General features: G+C 38.5%; 1 long non-coding RNA gene across 1 annotated transcript in view; it reads left to right on the top strand.

Annotated features, from left to right (window-relative positions):
* Nucleotides 1-6122, top strand: part of LOC106524317 (uncharacterized) — a 208173-nt gene extending 202051 nt beyond the window's left edge. The window contains exon 3 of the long non-coding RNA XR_001310993.1: nt 5764-6122. This is a non-coding gene — a long non-coding RNA (uncharacterized LOC106524317). The remainder of the gene's footprint in view (nt 1-5763) is intronic.
* Nucleotides 6123-15401: the final 9279 nt, after the last annotated feature.

Below are 15401 nucleotides of genomic sequence, written 5' to 3'. Positions count from 1 at the left end.
GATTTATTTATTGATTTATTTATTGATTTATTTATTGATTTATTTTGCAGTTTGTGTGTGCCCTTGTTTTCTCTAACTAATGTGGCTGTGTGTGTGTGTGTCTTGTCTGATAGGTGGTGAACCAGGTGGAACTCTTTGAATGGTCTGGAGCCGGCAGTCTGGACCAGTGAGGAACTGAGCTCTTCAGCACCTACAGATGACACCATCCTGCATGCTGCACAGAGATGGAGGTTTGAAATAGTTGTTGGAGATTTGTGAATCTGCACCATCGTAAGTCACTTTTTAAAATAGTATAAACAAAAGAGTTTTATATTGTGTGCTTTGACTTTAGTTTTTTGTTTTGTTTTTCCTCCCCTGTATGGAGAGAAAGAGAGGAGAGTTCTTTGAATAAATGGAGACGAGTTCCCGTGCTCCAAAGTTATTTAAGTCTGTGGTTCTCTCAGTGTGCAGGTTTCCAGCCCTCAGCTCGCACGTTACAGGGAGTACTAATTGAAGGAGGTAAAAAAAAATTGATACCTTTTGTTCGAGCATCACTTTTGTGTTTCTCTGTCAGGAGTTAAATAAGGATTTTCTCTTTTCTTTTGTTATGTAGGTAAAAATATGGTTAAGTAGATAGTTTTGTTTGACAATACTTTAAATTAAATAAAACTAGCAACACATTACATTCTGTTTTATTTACTTTAAAGAAGTTAGGAGTAGGGAGATGAAAAATTATGTTTTTTGAAACTGAGATGGGACAAGTAGCTCTCGGCAAACTGCTGACTTCAAAAGTAGCTCTTGGTGCAAAAAAGGTTGGGCACCCCGATATAGTGTCTGTTTTCATTCCATCTTCAGTCTGGCATTGTGGGTTCCTACGCCAAGTCTGGTTCTCCTCTGTGTTTCYCCCCTCATCTCCTCAAAGTTATTTTTTTTGTTTGTTTATTGTTGCTGCCACGTTAGCCATTTTCAGCATAGTTTGTATTTGGTTGTACTTGTGCCTTTCCTGTCTCTGCAAACTAGAACATGGGGAATCAAACATTTACTAGAAAAAATTAGCTCCATGCTAGCACTCTGTTTGAATAAACAAACAAAGGTTTTCTAATTATATACTTTCTTTTAAATTAAGAATTAATTTGAGCACCAATCCTGGTCTAGAACGTGAACCTGTTTTGTGGGAAAACCCTAACTATACTCTTTCTAACAAGTTGGAGATGCTTTGTTGGAAAAAGAGTAGGAGACCTACTCAACATTACATTTGTGGTTGTAACATGATTCATATGATGTATTCTGTTCCTTAAATTTGCCAAGGCCATTTGTAGAGTTAATCTAAAGTTAATGTTGCAAAATAACTTAACATGAATAAGGAATTTGAAAAAAATTGCAAGAAAAGCAAGTCTGGGGGGTGGGAAAGGTGTAAAAAGAATAAACGACAAAATGAGTCCTTGGAACTTGTAATATTCTTCAAGGTAAATTCTGCAGTAACCTTTTCTATTTTTTTGGCTTTGTTAGTAGAGCAAGTGGTTTTCTGCCTTATTTGAATTTATCTTCTGCCGACTGACRTCTTTTTAATTTGACTTTTACTCCTGTTGATTTCACATGTTTTTTTTTATTATGATGCTAAACCAAGTCTGACACTGGAATTGAGCCAGCTAACTGCATTCTGATATATAGTTTATATAAAAAAAAAAGGAAAAAAAAGGAAAAAAATGCCACAATGTAATCAAGGTTTAAACTCTGAGCCAAACAGACAGATCAACACTGGGCCATTGCTGTTTTGATGATTTCTGTTTGTCTGGAGGCAAGGAGTCATTAAAGGGAAGTAGAGAGGAATTAGAAGTTTTGGCAGCTCAGAAACTCACTTTTTCCTCTTCAGTTGGCTTCACTCCYACTGCTAAAAGACTAAAATCAAGTGTTACTATGGGGCAACTAGGTATGATTTCAGAATCCATTTAGCCCTCTAATCACTTCATGGTACCAATAACAAAACTGAAAATGGCTTTTAGCTTTAATTGGCTGTAAGGTCTGTRTAAAAGAAAAGTGTCAATACTGTGAGAAATATTTGAACACAAGTACTGGAACAGTGTAGAGCCAGCTGCTGCATGGACGTTAAATTTCTTGTTCTTGTTTGAAATTATTTCTCTACCGCTGCTGCTTAACTGCTCTTCACCACAGAGTTCAAGCAACAGTTTTATGACACTAAAATTGCTTGCTTATGACTGCAAAACRGTGGTGTCCACAGCCTTCAAAGAGTATTGTCATTTTGGGGTTTTGCATAYGCCTAAAAGATGCCATTATAATACTGGTAAAAGACACAGTTAGAACTGTGCTTAGCAGCTGTGTTTAATCAGGAAGCAGTTTTAGAATAAATTGTAGCTGTCCTTGGGAAAATATCATTATATGTTTAGAAATGGTATTCTTACACTGTTGACCTCAGAATTAAAAGAAACAAATCTACAGCAGGACGATGATCTAAATCATAACCACAACATTCCTCCACAGTCACATGAAAGATTCATCACTAGTTACCGCAAAGGCTTGATTTCAATATTTGGCACCAATGGTGGCGCAACCAATTCCTTTAAGGGACAGTTACTTTTTTACATAGGTGCAAGTAGGGCTGCATGATTTTGGAAAAAAAACTGACATTGCAATATTTTCTAACTGCAATTTATATTGTGATATGAAAAAAATTGACATTTTCAGCAGATGACTTGATTAACACTAAGTTCTGCTGCCATCTTGTTGATGATGAACCTGCAACAGGTTTTTTGTACGTTACATGTTTTTTTCGTATTTTATTTTATTTTTTTGTCTGTATTTGAGTTATTCTTGTTCTCTTTTATTGCTTGCTTTTTTGTGCTGRGACCTGAGTGCATGTTTTCTTCTATCGTGTGCTAATGTGGATTGTGTTTTGCCACCTAACATGTTGCCTCCGTGTCTTAGTTTCTGTTTCTGTCACGCTTTTATATTAGCATTCACGATAACCATATTTTGCGTATTTTTCTCATTTTCATCAAGACCCTCATGAGCAGTGTTTCCATCAATGATTTTTAATGCGCATTTTGAAGGATCGCATTAGAAAAGGTCAATGGAAATGACACGATTCGGCAAAGTTCCTCTAATTCGCAAAAAGGTTTATACGCTCGTTTGAGGTGGTTTTTTGAAAAAGAGTTAACGTGCAAAAGGAGAAATGGAAACACGTTTGCTGAATAAGTTCTGATGCAGTGAACACCTCACATGGTTGACCAGCTGTTTCTGCTGGCTGTCCAGTCCCGGGCAGCACCAGTACCAGAGCCACTGCAGCTGCGATTGCAGCTGAACCCTCCTCCCGCTGTTGGCATCTTCTGAGTTATTTCCATAACATGAATAGAAATGCATTTCTTTCTCTTTGTCTCCAGACAGCATGCAGCATCGCCAAAACTAGTTGATATGAAAGAATTAGTACAACTTTCTCAATAGTAGCAACACGTTCCTGATAACGTTTCTCCATTGGCCTGAGATGTGTATCCCTGCGAGTTTGCAACTTCTACTTCCTATTTACTACTGCCACACGTCTGACATAAATACACTTTGTGTAGCCTGGTCGATTCTCTTCATGGAAACATGTCTGATTCGCATTTCTTCTTTTTTCCCTTTTTGCGAAATGTTAAAAATTTGCTCAATATTCGAATTCAAATTGGATGGAAACATGGCTATTGATGTGTGTGCCTCTGTAACTTTGAGAGTACCAATGTTTCATAGCTTGAATGCCTATACAGAGGCTTTGAATGATGTGTGTGCGGGGTGATTTTATGTTTCATGCGTATGCCTGGTCTTGTAGTTGTAATTATGCATCTATAAAGAACCTAATTAATGTGTAAAAATGTAGATTGATGAGTGAAACTGACATTCGCAATGAGTTAGAGTGGAAACATAAAGCTAACTGTAAATTTTTAGAGACTGTCAACAGCTGCTTGTTAACACCTCAATCAACACAAACACATAAAGTATCCAGATGGAACTGTGGAATGCCTTTGGCATAAATACGTTAAGCTGGCTCTATATGCCTAGCAGAAGGGAGAATAATCAATAATCACTGAACACTGACAGGTAAAATAAGGAAACCTTAATGAAAATATAATACCAAACAGAAGAGATCAAAAAGTAAGAACAATTAAAAATTTGCTGAGATATATAAAAAAGGTAAAATTAAATGAAACGAAAAATGTTAACTCTTGTGCTGTATTAAAAGCCAGGAAGTAAAAATGTTTTAAGATKAGACAAAATCAGTTTCCACTATTGTGCTCCTGTCACACTAGATCGTTTTAGACAACTTCTGACATATTGAAATGTTGCTCCTCACACTAACATACGCTGAAGACTATGCCAATCTCATGTCACATGATTGTTGCAATATGTTCCATCTATGCATAAGTTTGGCACAAGTCACATTGCACATAAGCTTCGCATAAACAACAAATGCTGTCCTACACTTGTATAAGTCCTGTAAATACTAGAAACAAGTTGTGAATAAATTACTCATGTTACATGTTTGTTCAACACATTAGCAATATGCTGTATGTTTACATCAAAATGAGGCTTCTAGTTGACTTTATTCCATCTTTACATGCTGGTGTGTTTGACAGATTTTTTTTATACATGAGCACAAGTTGTCTAAAGCAGTGGTTCCCAAACTTTTTGTCTTCTGACCCACAAAATATCCATGGCAAAAATTTGTGACCCCAAATATTGCTGGTCTGAGTACACAAACTTTGTTAATAACCCTAAAAACACAGGCTTTTTGACAATCTAAACAGCTTGTACACAAATATAAATAATTATTTATACTAATTTTGTGTTTTTGTAATAATTATAGGGAAAATATTACATCATCACCCTTTAAATTGATTTCTGGAGATTATCCAAGGTGCTTCATGACCCATAATTGGGTCCCATGCCCAACTTTGGGRMCCAAAGTGCACTGGTTCCCAAAGTTTTCAGCTTTTGACCCAAAAATAACAGTAGCAGAGACCTGTGCCCACAACTATTTTTGGTTGATAAACATTTATATCAGGTCAACAAAACACGGGCATAGTAACAATATTTTTATACTACATTTATCCATTTTAAATATACTAACCTCACTCCTTTGTAACAACTAAGGCAAAATGTAATTAATTCAGAAAATCTTTTCAGGACCCCACCTTGATGTTTTGGGACCCCACTTTGGGTCCCGACCCCAACTTTGGGAAATACTGGTCTAAAGCATTTCTACGGAGCCCGCCAGGGGTCAGTGGTGAAAAAAGAAAAACAGCCGCCGGAAATCCGTGCACACGGATTGCTAAACTGAGAGCACAGATTAGTAATCCATGTGCACGGATTACTAAACCGTGCGCTCAGTTTTTGCAATCCGTGCGCACAGATTACTAAACTGAGAGCACAGATTACTAATCTGTGCGCTCAGTTTCTGCAATCAGTGCGCGCAGATTGTGTCGACAGGTTGGACGCATGGTGTGTGTGGTACAATCTGTTTTGTTGCATCCGGTTTTATTGTGAAAGGCTAAACAGGAAGTGAATACTGMGAGTGCGGGGACAACTTGTTGTTTCGGGGTTAGTTGTCGCTCGAATCCTTTCCTCAGAACACAACCGTATGAAGCCGCATCTCAATGTAAATTCAGTGGATCTGTTGTTATATAAACTTAAGGCACTGTCGTGTTCTCATCAGCACACTTTTTAGCCACAGAATGTCCCTGAAAGTTTCATCAAAATCCAACGTGGTTATTTATTTATTTTCATATTTTCCAGGCAAATGAATCCTGAAATGGAGGTTAGCCTCCTCCACCCTCCCATCCCCCCTTCTGTTGTGAAAGAGAATAAACATCTGAGAAACGCTGGAGAAGACCTCCGAGCGGCTTGCTGCATAGAAATGTCCCCGTGTGGCGAGCTTCATCTGCAGAATGACAATCATGGGAGCCGCGGCCCCGCTCTTACTCTGAAATGTTTCAAACTTTATTCAGATGTTTCTGTGGTGTAATAAACGTTTTTGAAAGAGTAATAAACATTTCCTAAAAGTTCAACAAAAATCTATTCATTACTTTTGTGATATAACCCTGAGAAGGCAGCTGGCTAACTTTAGCAAAACTTCCCTGTTGTCAGGGAAACCACAAACATCCAGTAACCAAGGGCAGAAAGGCTCCTAGCGGCTTCTTGTGATGATCCGATCAGAGCTGAAACAGCCTTYAGGAGACCCAGTACCAAAACTGCCTGATAGAGGGGCAAAAACTGTACAACATACTCAAAGTCCAACATTTTCTGTGCTGTACTTTGACTTTAGTGAACAAAAAAAATGCTCCTTAAGCACTTTCTGAGCTGATGAACGACAGCTCACACAACCACCGTCCAGATGTCAGTAATCCGTGCGCACGAATTACAGAAACCGTGAGCACAGTTTAGTAATCCATTCACTCAGTTTAGTAATCCGCTGCACCTCTGTTTTCTGTTCCCTCATTAGTTCTCTGTGTATTTAAGCTCTGTCTTGTCTCTGTGTCAGTGTCCAGTGTCCACGTCTCCTCCTGGGGCTCAACGTCTGCTCCTGCGGGGCCTCGCCATGGAGGGTTTCCTGGCCGTCCCCCTGGACTCGTGCCTTGTGTGGGGTGGTTCCCTGGCCGTCCCCTTGAACTTTCATGTTTTGTCTTCGAGTTCTGTCTTGTCACGTCTCCCCTTGTCCCATGCCTCTCCTTGTTGATCGTCTGGTGACGATCGTTAAGAGGGAGGTACTGTCATGGTTTGTCATTTTATGCCTTGGTTTTTCCTAGTGTTTCTATGTTCCCCTGTGTATGTCTGCTCAGCTGCCCCACATCACTCTGCTGATTACCATTGTGTCTCTCCCCAGGTGTTTTCTGTTCCCTCATTAGTTCTCTGTGTATTTAAGCTCTGTCTTGTCTCTGTGTCAGTGTCTGATCATTGTGCTGCAAAGCTTGTCTCGTTCTTCATGTTCCATGTTCCAAGAGTTTTTTCGCCACGTCTTTCAAGTGAGTTTTTTCAGCTGCCTCGTCAGCATTTTGATTTGTAAATAAACTTTATTTTTTGTTACATTTGAAATCTGCCTGTGCCCTGGGRCATTCCATGTCTGAACCTGACACTAACATGCCACTTYTGTGTGTATGCACAACTGAAACATTAAAAAAACTTTTGCAAAATCACAAAAGGCTGTTCACATGTAGACGATGCCTATTGTGATGAAGTAGAGGCCTCTTTAATCTGCCACCAATCAACAGGATGCTTAGTCAACATATCTCAGAAGAACTCCTAGTGCCAACACATTCGTGTCACACTCATGCAGTCATGCAGACACGCTTTTTGTTCATTCCAGCTCAGCCACGATAAAACAGAATCCCTGTGAAAATGGTGTGTACCAGTTGGATGACTGCCTTTGTTTCTTATTACCTACTCTTCTCTATATCATAAATCAAAGCATAGCAGAGAAACCCTGCAGCTGCTTCCTTTTAAAAACTTATGTAATGTCTGCGTGTCATTTACAAGACAATGAACATGTATGCTACTTCACCGTGAGCTCTTTAAAGTCTCCTTTAACAAGCTGGAGCTGTTGATTGGACATTAAACATAAAAAGATGTTTTTACTGAGAGTCCAGCATGGTGCAGTGGATGTTTTGGGCCTTTGTTGGGGTCTTTTTCATGTTGGTGTACACATTTCTATACGTACTGTATACATGAAGGTTTATAGGTGCTCGCATCTGGATCTGCTGGCAGCACGCCAGCTTCCAGGGTTATTGCTAAAAGCAGTGGGACATATTTTCACCTTCTTTAATCAGATGATCTCAGAAAACATGAAAAAGCAACCCTAATGAGGACGAGTGAACCGTGGACCAGCCGGGGATGACACCAATATGTGTTTATCAGATGGGTAAACAACAAGCATTCCTTATTTACAGCCCARCTGGCACAGGTTAAGAGTGTTTGACTTAACACTCTATTGAAAGAAATGAGGCTTAAGCTACTTACTCAGTGGATACCAGACAGTCTTCTTCTTGTTGGCAATGGCTAATAAAGTTAAAAYATCTTGACTGTTGTACACTGAGCATTATGATAGTAAGAAGTTTCTCTGTCTCTACATAAAGTTTTTATATCAATTCAGCTTATTTAATGACAATTCATTGCAAAAGTCAACTCAGGGCACTGCACAGAAACATTCACATACTATAATTAAAAAGTGAAAATCGGTCAAAGTTATCTATCTAAGCAAGCTGATTTAGTCTAATATTCACCAACAGCAACAGCAAAAAGGAAWAACTCTCTTTTAAAGAAGAAGAAACCTCCAGCAGAACCAAGCTCAGGATGGACAGCCTGCTTCGACCAGCTGGATTTGAGAAAACAAAAAGTGACACAGACAAACACAGAATTACTGGTCCAATGGTAGTTTTTATGAGGAGAAAGAACACAAGCAAACATGTTAGTGACAGCAATAATTACAAAAACAAACATGTAGAGGAGAGAGCCTAAAGAAAACAGCAGAGTGAGGAAATGTGATCAATTTGTCCTCCAGTAGTCTCAACCTATAGCAACAGAACTAAGGAGACCAACCCTAACTATAGGATTTATCAGAAAGGAAAGTCTGGTCTTAAGAGTGTCAGCTTCAAGGACAGAAACTGGAAGTTGGTTCCATATGAGAGGAGCTGGATAACTGAAAGCTCTGCCTCCCTTTCTACTTTTAGAAACTCTAGGGACCACAAGCAAACCTGCAGTCTGAGAGCGAAGTGCTCTGTTAGGAAAATTTAGAAAAACAAGATCTTTAATGTAAGGTGAAGCTTGGTTGTTGAGAGCTTAGTATTTGCCCAGTTCTTCGATGCTCATCAATACTTCATCAATACTTTAGCTTCCTCTGGTGTTCCATTGAGTTTGATGAACATTTTACAGTTTGAAGTCCAGGTTTGCTAAATTTTTGGAGAAAATAACTGCCAAGATTAAAAGACAAAATGTATCCTAACCCACGTATGTTAAATAATTCTGTTTCTGTTGTGACAACACTTGATTATGGTCTGTGCTTTGTCTTTAAATTTATCCATTTTAATGTGTGCCCCATTTTTCTTTTATTTTGTGTGTGTGTKTGTGTGTGTCTTGTTAGGTAACCAATTAGATAAGAGAACTATCTATTTTGTAGGTGAGTATCTCTGTAAGTCTGTAAAGTTTGTTTTTAAAATAATAAAGGTGGGGGGGGGGAAGAAGAGCTTAAAAAAGGTAACGGTAACATACCTTTTTGGCGACGTCTTTGTTGTACGTTGTCAGGTCCTCATTGATGAATGAGGACATTTGTTAACTTTAATTTGCTCCCAACAGTGCAGTCTTGTCCTTTCTGGTAACAAACCTCATGCTAACTGCAGGTGTGTTGCTGGCATTTTTCCAGAACTAAGGATGACAGCCAGAGGCCAGATGCCAGAAAGAATAATGACACTTGGTGGTCAGAGGTGGTCCATGGGCCAGCACCACATAAACCAAACCACAACCAGGCAAGTTATGGCATGCCAATTTTAAAACAGTGCCATTATTGACAGACCTGGCCTGCATGTGGTTGAAAAACCACTTCCCATGCCAGCAGTGTCAGCTTGACTTCAGATCTGGCCCGCCCTGTCTGCTATGTGAGGGTAGAGCTAGAGGATGTAAATATCTGTTAGATCTCAGTAATCCTGAAGATCGGCATGGTGCATTGAGGGCATCCTGAGATGGTGCAAAGCTAAAGAAAACTGAACAGGGTAACCTTACGATGCCTTGACGCCCCAACAGCTAAAAGTCTGATGGTAAACTTGTTCACTTCCTCTGTTCTTAATACACCAGAAAGAAAAATTGGACTGCATTTATTTCATTTTCTGGTGTGGGGATGTTTAAAATAAAGGTGAGATTGTCAAATAAGTCAGTATGCAGATATTGATTAAACAAGTAATGAATACCTAGATGCACTGCTTCACTTCCGCCATAACAGCTGTACAGTTACTGTCACAACATACTTTCTACAAGACCAAACTTCAGAGGGGTCAGAATTGTTAAAAGATTGTATCGATCTTGCAACCAGAGCCTCATTTACAAAAAACTTGTGTGGTTTTAAATTAAAATGTGGTTGAATAATCAAGAAAATTACATTTGCATGAAGAAACACAAGCAGAATTTTTTTGTGCATGTTGACAAGCGTGGAAGCAAACACACATCAGACACTTCCTCTAACATGGCTCTATTTAAATATGCCCTGCCTAGTGAGTCCTCTCTCAGAAAAATCAAAAATATTGTCTTTATTCCAGGAAATGAGGAATGTCATGAAATTTGAGTTAGACACTCTTAAAATAAAGACTGATGTCTTACGTTTTGTTGATAGTTTTTTGAGCAGCCTCAGCTTGGAGAAACTGTTTATGTCTGACAGGTCTGCTGAGCGAATGGCTAGTCCAAATCACAGTCAGGACCAAGTAAAATAAACACCAGACTTAAAGATTTCATAGCAGCCGATGTAAATGCTATTCACACCACTTTCAGTTTCATGTTACATGAGCTAATTAACTCCAGTTATATAATATTCCCTATCATGAACTTCCAAAGTTAAACATCTTAAATCTTTCAAATGTAATACCATGCAAACAATATTTATTCAAATATAGGCTTTTATCAGTTTTTCATTACACTGTTAATTATTTTTATTTTATTTATTTAATTTTCCTGAAACAATCTTACCAAGGGATCAATAAAGTTCTATCTATTCTAATTTAATTTGGCCAGGATCATTTCTGCCTGACATTTACAGATTGCAACGGTTAAGTCTAAACTCTGCTTGATATCTCATCTTTCAAATAACTATAGATTTCTAAGGAAATGAAATTAAAAAACTCTTTAATTGAAATGAGACTTTGATATCATTGCTCAGGAGGAAGATAAAGAAGTATAGTTGTAAGCAACAGAGTGTAATCAAAATTATGAGAGAGATATCTGAGAAATAAACAGAATACTTGTGTATTACCAAATCTGATTATTAAAAAGCTAGACTTGATCAATGACTTGCATAATTTGAGAGCACAGAGTAATCTGACCACCTAATGTGAAAAGCTTATTAGTAAACAAATAAAAAAGGAGCGAATAAGGAATAAAAGTGAAATAAATGTACACATATAAAATATTCAAGACAAACAAAAGTGATTTGGAGAGAGCAACTAAAGAAGCTTGTTTATTAGCAATAAATCATATGCATTCAAGTGAAAAACCAAATAAACAGTTTCAGTAAACAGTGTGATAGTGAGATTAGAGCCTTTGAGTTCATTTGATTTTTTCCACTTTTTATCATTTTGATGTTTGAAAATGAAAGTAAAGGACAATAGAGTGTCAAGAAAGTCGTATCAAGGCGTGCTGAACTTTGAACACTGGAGAACTGGAGGAACAGGAAAAACTAGAATTGTTCCAGCTGGAGTGTTGGGGAAATCCTGTCGCCAGAGTCGGTCCACACAGACCACTTTTGATTCATTGTAGTAGAGCTGTTAGCTGGTCATGAGACGCTCGGAATGGCACGACTCAGAGAGGGTTCAGGAAGCCTTACTTGGGTTTAATTAATCAAACTCACGCTTAATGTCTTGTTTAGAACTCGAGTCATGGAACAGGGCATTTTTCAAATTCCACAATACCTCTAAATGTGCTGACTCCCTGCCCAAAACCTCAAAAAGCTTTACACACCAGTCTTAAAAAAAGATACAAAAAGCTGAGCAATTCATAATGCTGTAAAACAAGCACCTAGGGTTATTTCTGTTCTTCAGAATGCAAAAGATGCTTATATTAACCTTTAAAAAATGTTGACACTAATTTGAGTTTTTTACTTTTTGATTGATTTAAGTCTCCAAACTGCTGTGTCAAGTATGTATATAAATTTTAATAATGAGTCTTTTTACCAAAAGCTCTCATCAACTATAAAAGTATTTTTTTGTACATGAATTACTAAAGGAAGCTCAACATGGTCTGCCTTAATTTTATTGTTAAAGAATGGCTGTAAAATCAGGGGTTGCACCCACCTTGAGGTGCATTTGTTGGCCTCTTAGGTCACTGCTCCACGTCGTAGGCTATCCCAATTCATAGGTACCTACTCATGTGACCAACAAAACCCCGAAAACGTAGGCTGCTTGTGAGTATTCTACGCAAMCGATCGTATCCCAGAATTCCTTGCACCGTCAATAAGAAATTCAGCAGTTAAAATAACTTATACTGGCACTAAACCCAAATTATTAATGTTTTCATATATTTACGTGTAACATTTTTCTAATAAAACTGAATTTTGTGAAGTTATACCATGACGTGATATAAAAAAGTATCACCATKGTAACGGGGCAGCACATGGAAATCAAACATACATCTTCCATAGACATCTCATTTCACTGCGGTTTATGCAACCTACACTGGCAGCCAATGGCGCATGTACTGTGTGACCTATGTGGGCCATGGTCTACGTTGACTGCAACCCATGTRGCACAGCTAAGGTTTTCTTTTCTGGCCATACTTCCATGAATTGTAAAACTTACGTACAATGTTTCTGTATGTATATTTTTTCAAAAAAATTTTATGCTTATCAAACTTCAAAAATCTTGAGTGTTTTGTGTAGGTCCATTATTTATAATCCATGAATTCAAGTTCCAGGTTGAAAGTGATTTCAGTTTCACCCTCTTCGTCATCTCAAGCATGATTTAAGGATTTAAGGAACATGATTTTATCGTCAGTTATTTACTGATTGAAAGTGTCACTGTGATATTTAATTAGTGTATTTTGGTTTTTCATATTTAGCATAAACTCGATCGTAACATTCAGGAATATATCACATGTAGATTGATAAGCACCAAGGAGGTTCTATAGAACAAGTGGAGTGTGCAAAAACCTCGTGACCTTGTGATCGGCTGGTGAAGCTAACGGCTAACGCTAAACGGGCAAGAGTCTGGATTTCCCATTGCTGTACATGCTGACAACAGAGCAGAAAAAACGGATTGACGGTGTAAAAATCATAAAAACTATTAATAATAATTTTAACCCAATTATTGTTAATATTTTACAGTTTATATAATCTATCTAACGTTTTAAATAATGCCAGAAAAGCTGTTTGTGTTATGGACACAAACAGAGTTAAATAGCGTTAAATAGCGTTGGTGTTTGTGTTAACAGCGTTAAATAGCTTTGTGTTAACAGAAGAAAAACAGGAAAACATCTCATTTCACAACACAAGTAAGCAGATTTGATCTTATTTAGCTCAATATAATCTGAGCAGAACATAATGTAACAGTTTAAAATTAAAATAATCTTATAAAGTCGATGTAATCACTGCTGTTAAGACTATATGCTTTTATTGTATAATTTATTGAAAGGTAGACTTATAATTGTTGGTTTTAGTCTTAAAAGTTTTAAATATATGTCATTCCAAAATGGTATCTGGGACGGGCTGGGCTCCCAACGTTTTATGGTTATATCAGAATATCAGAATCGTTTCTTGTCATTCACACACGACATCAAGATGCAGTGCAGAACAAAATTTGCAGTTTAGAACATCCATCCAGAGAAACACACACACACGTGACAAACATGGGGGAACGAATGTCCAGGGTCTTTYGCAACGTAGTGCGCTACCTTTGCAGTTTAGAATACACACACATAGGAAGGGTGAGTTTAAAAAAGAGCTTTGATCTTGTGTTTTATACAGAAAACTCACAAGCATACGCTAAAAAAAACTACACTGCAAAACAGTGCAGACAGCTAAGGAGGGGAGGGGTTGGGGGGTCAAAACATATGGTGTGGGGAGGAATACAGGGAGTCGGTGACATTCAGGGCAGACTTCGTGCCGGAACCGATCAGAAGACCTCCAGAGTCCAAACCAGTTATTATCAATCAAAGCACAGGTCACCAGAGTTCAGTTCTCTGTCTTTCTCAGCCTGTGACTGAGGTCACARCTGTGGGAGTCCAATGATAAACATAATTCTTTAGGGCAAGCAGYTTTTCTTTCACTGCTTTAAGTCTTGACTGCGCCTCTGTGTTGCGAAAATGCCAATGTTCCAGATTTGTTTACCGCCTTGCCTCTCTCATTTGAAACTTCACCCAGTTGGACTCACTCCTCACGGGCACACTGCTGAACTTTGATTCTCATCAGAACCACATGCAGTCTGTGACTTAAATCCCCCAACATTTGAGTCTGTGCGTTTGCAGTATTAATCAAATTCCATTCAAGGTCCCCGACAGCTTTTCACAGGCCTGGGCTGCTGTCAGGATCGTTTTTGTTTTCGGACAAACCAGGGCTCCTCCACAGCCGATCAGCAGGAATCCGATTATCGTAAATCCGAATATAAACACATCTTCGACATCTTCAATGGAAMGAGGTGCCAGGCAGATCAGGTTCCCCCCCGAGCTCCCAGACACACGCCCGGCCGCGATGGTTCCACTGGGACAGCTGTGCTCCCCTCGCTYCAATCTCAGAGTGGAAAAAATAGTGTCAATTGCATTCAGAGTCCAGTTGACCAGATCCATAGTTCTTTTGTTGTCAAATGATAGKTAGAAGAAAGGCTTGATCCGGCAGCAAAACAGGGAAAAAAATGGGAGGTTCGGGAGAGAGAACAAAAAGCGTCTGACTCCTCTGAAGGCCAAGCAGAAAAGAGACCATCGAATGATAAGCATGAAAGCCAGGAGCATCCGTTTTCCGCATTAAATTTTTTTCCATGGTTTTCTCACAATAACGCTTAATAACGAGGACCGTTTTCTTGAGATAAAGAGTTAAAGAGTTATGTTTTGTTATCACRAAATAAGCAGGAACGTTTTATTGAGATAGTGAGTTAATTTCCAGATGTCGAAATAACAACATGTCGGCACAATATGTCGACGTAATACAGTATGTCATCATAACGATAAAAATCACAGAAAAAAATGATATGCAGCAAACGGCCACTCTCGGCTTCCGTAGATAAGAACTGATGGGTATAAATAACATACAATAAAGTTAATAATTCATTTAAGCTTTGCCAGCCACATATTTAACAGAGTTAGTCAATATGACATTCTTACATTTAAATTTATTTTAAATGTTCAGATAATCTTTTGAGCTGAACATCTCTTCAGAATGAAAAATAAAGATCTATGAAGTAAACAAAGGAAAGTTTGAAATAGACAGATTTTCCACGACGCCTAAAGGTGCATGTGTGTTTTTGAGTGTGTGGTTGGCCGCAATGAAGCCAAAGGTTGACTGATGAGCAGGAATGTAACTGAGGCCGAAGCAGAGATGTGAAGAGGATGAAAGTGAACATACATCTTCTCCAGTGACGCTTGCTGTATGTTAATGGTTCACGCCTGTGTTTACTGAGCCACTCTAGATTCCCCTTTATGCTGAGTCTCTCTCTCTCTCTCTCTCTCTCTCTCTCTCTCTCTCTCTCTCTCTCTCTCTC

This window comes from Austrofundulus limnaeus, unplaced genomic scaffold, assembly GCF_001266775.1.
Source record: "Austrofundulus limnaeus strain Quisiro unplaced genomic scaffold, Austrofundulus_limnaeus-1.0 Scaffold182, whole genome shotgun sequence".
Lineage (NCBI taxonomy): Eukaryota > Metazoa > Chordata > Actinopteri > Cyprinodontiformes > Rivulidae > Austrofundulus > Austrofundulus limnaeus.
This window is presented reverse-complemented; position numbering and strand designations above follow the sequence as displayed.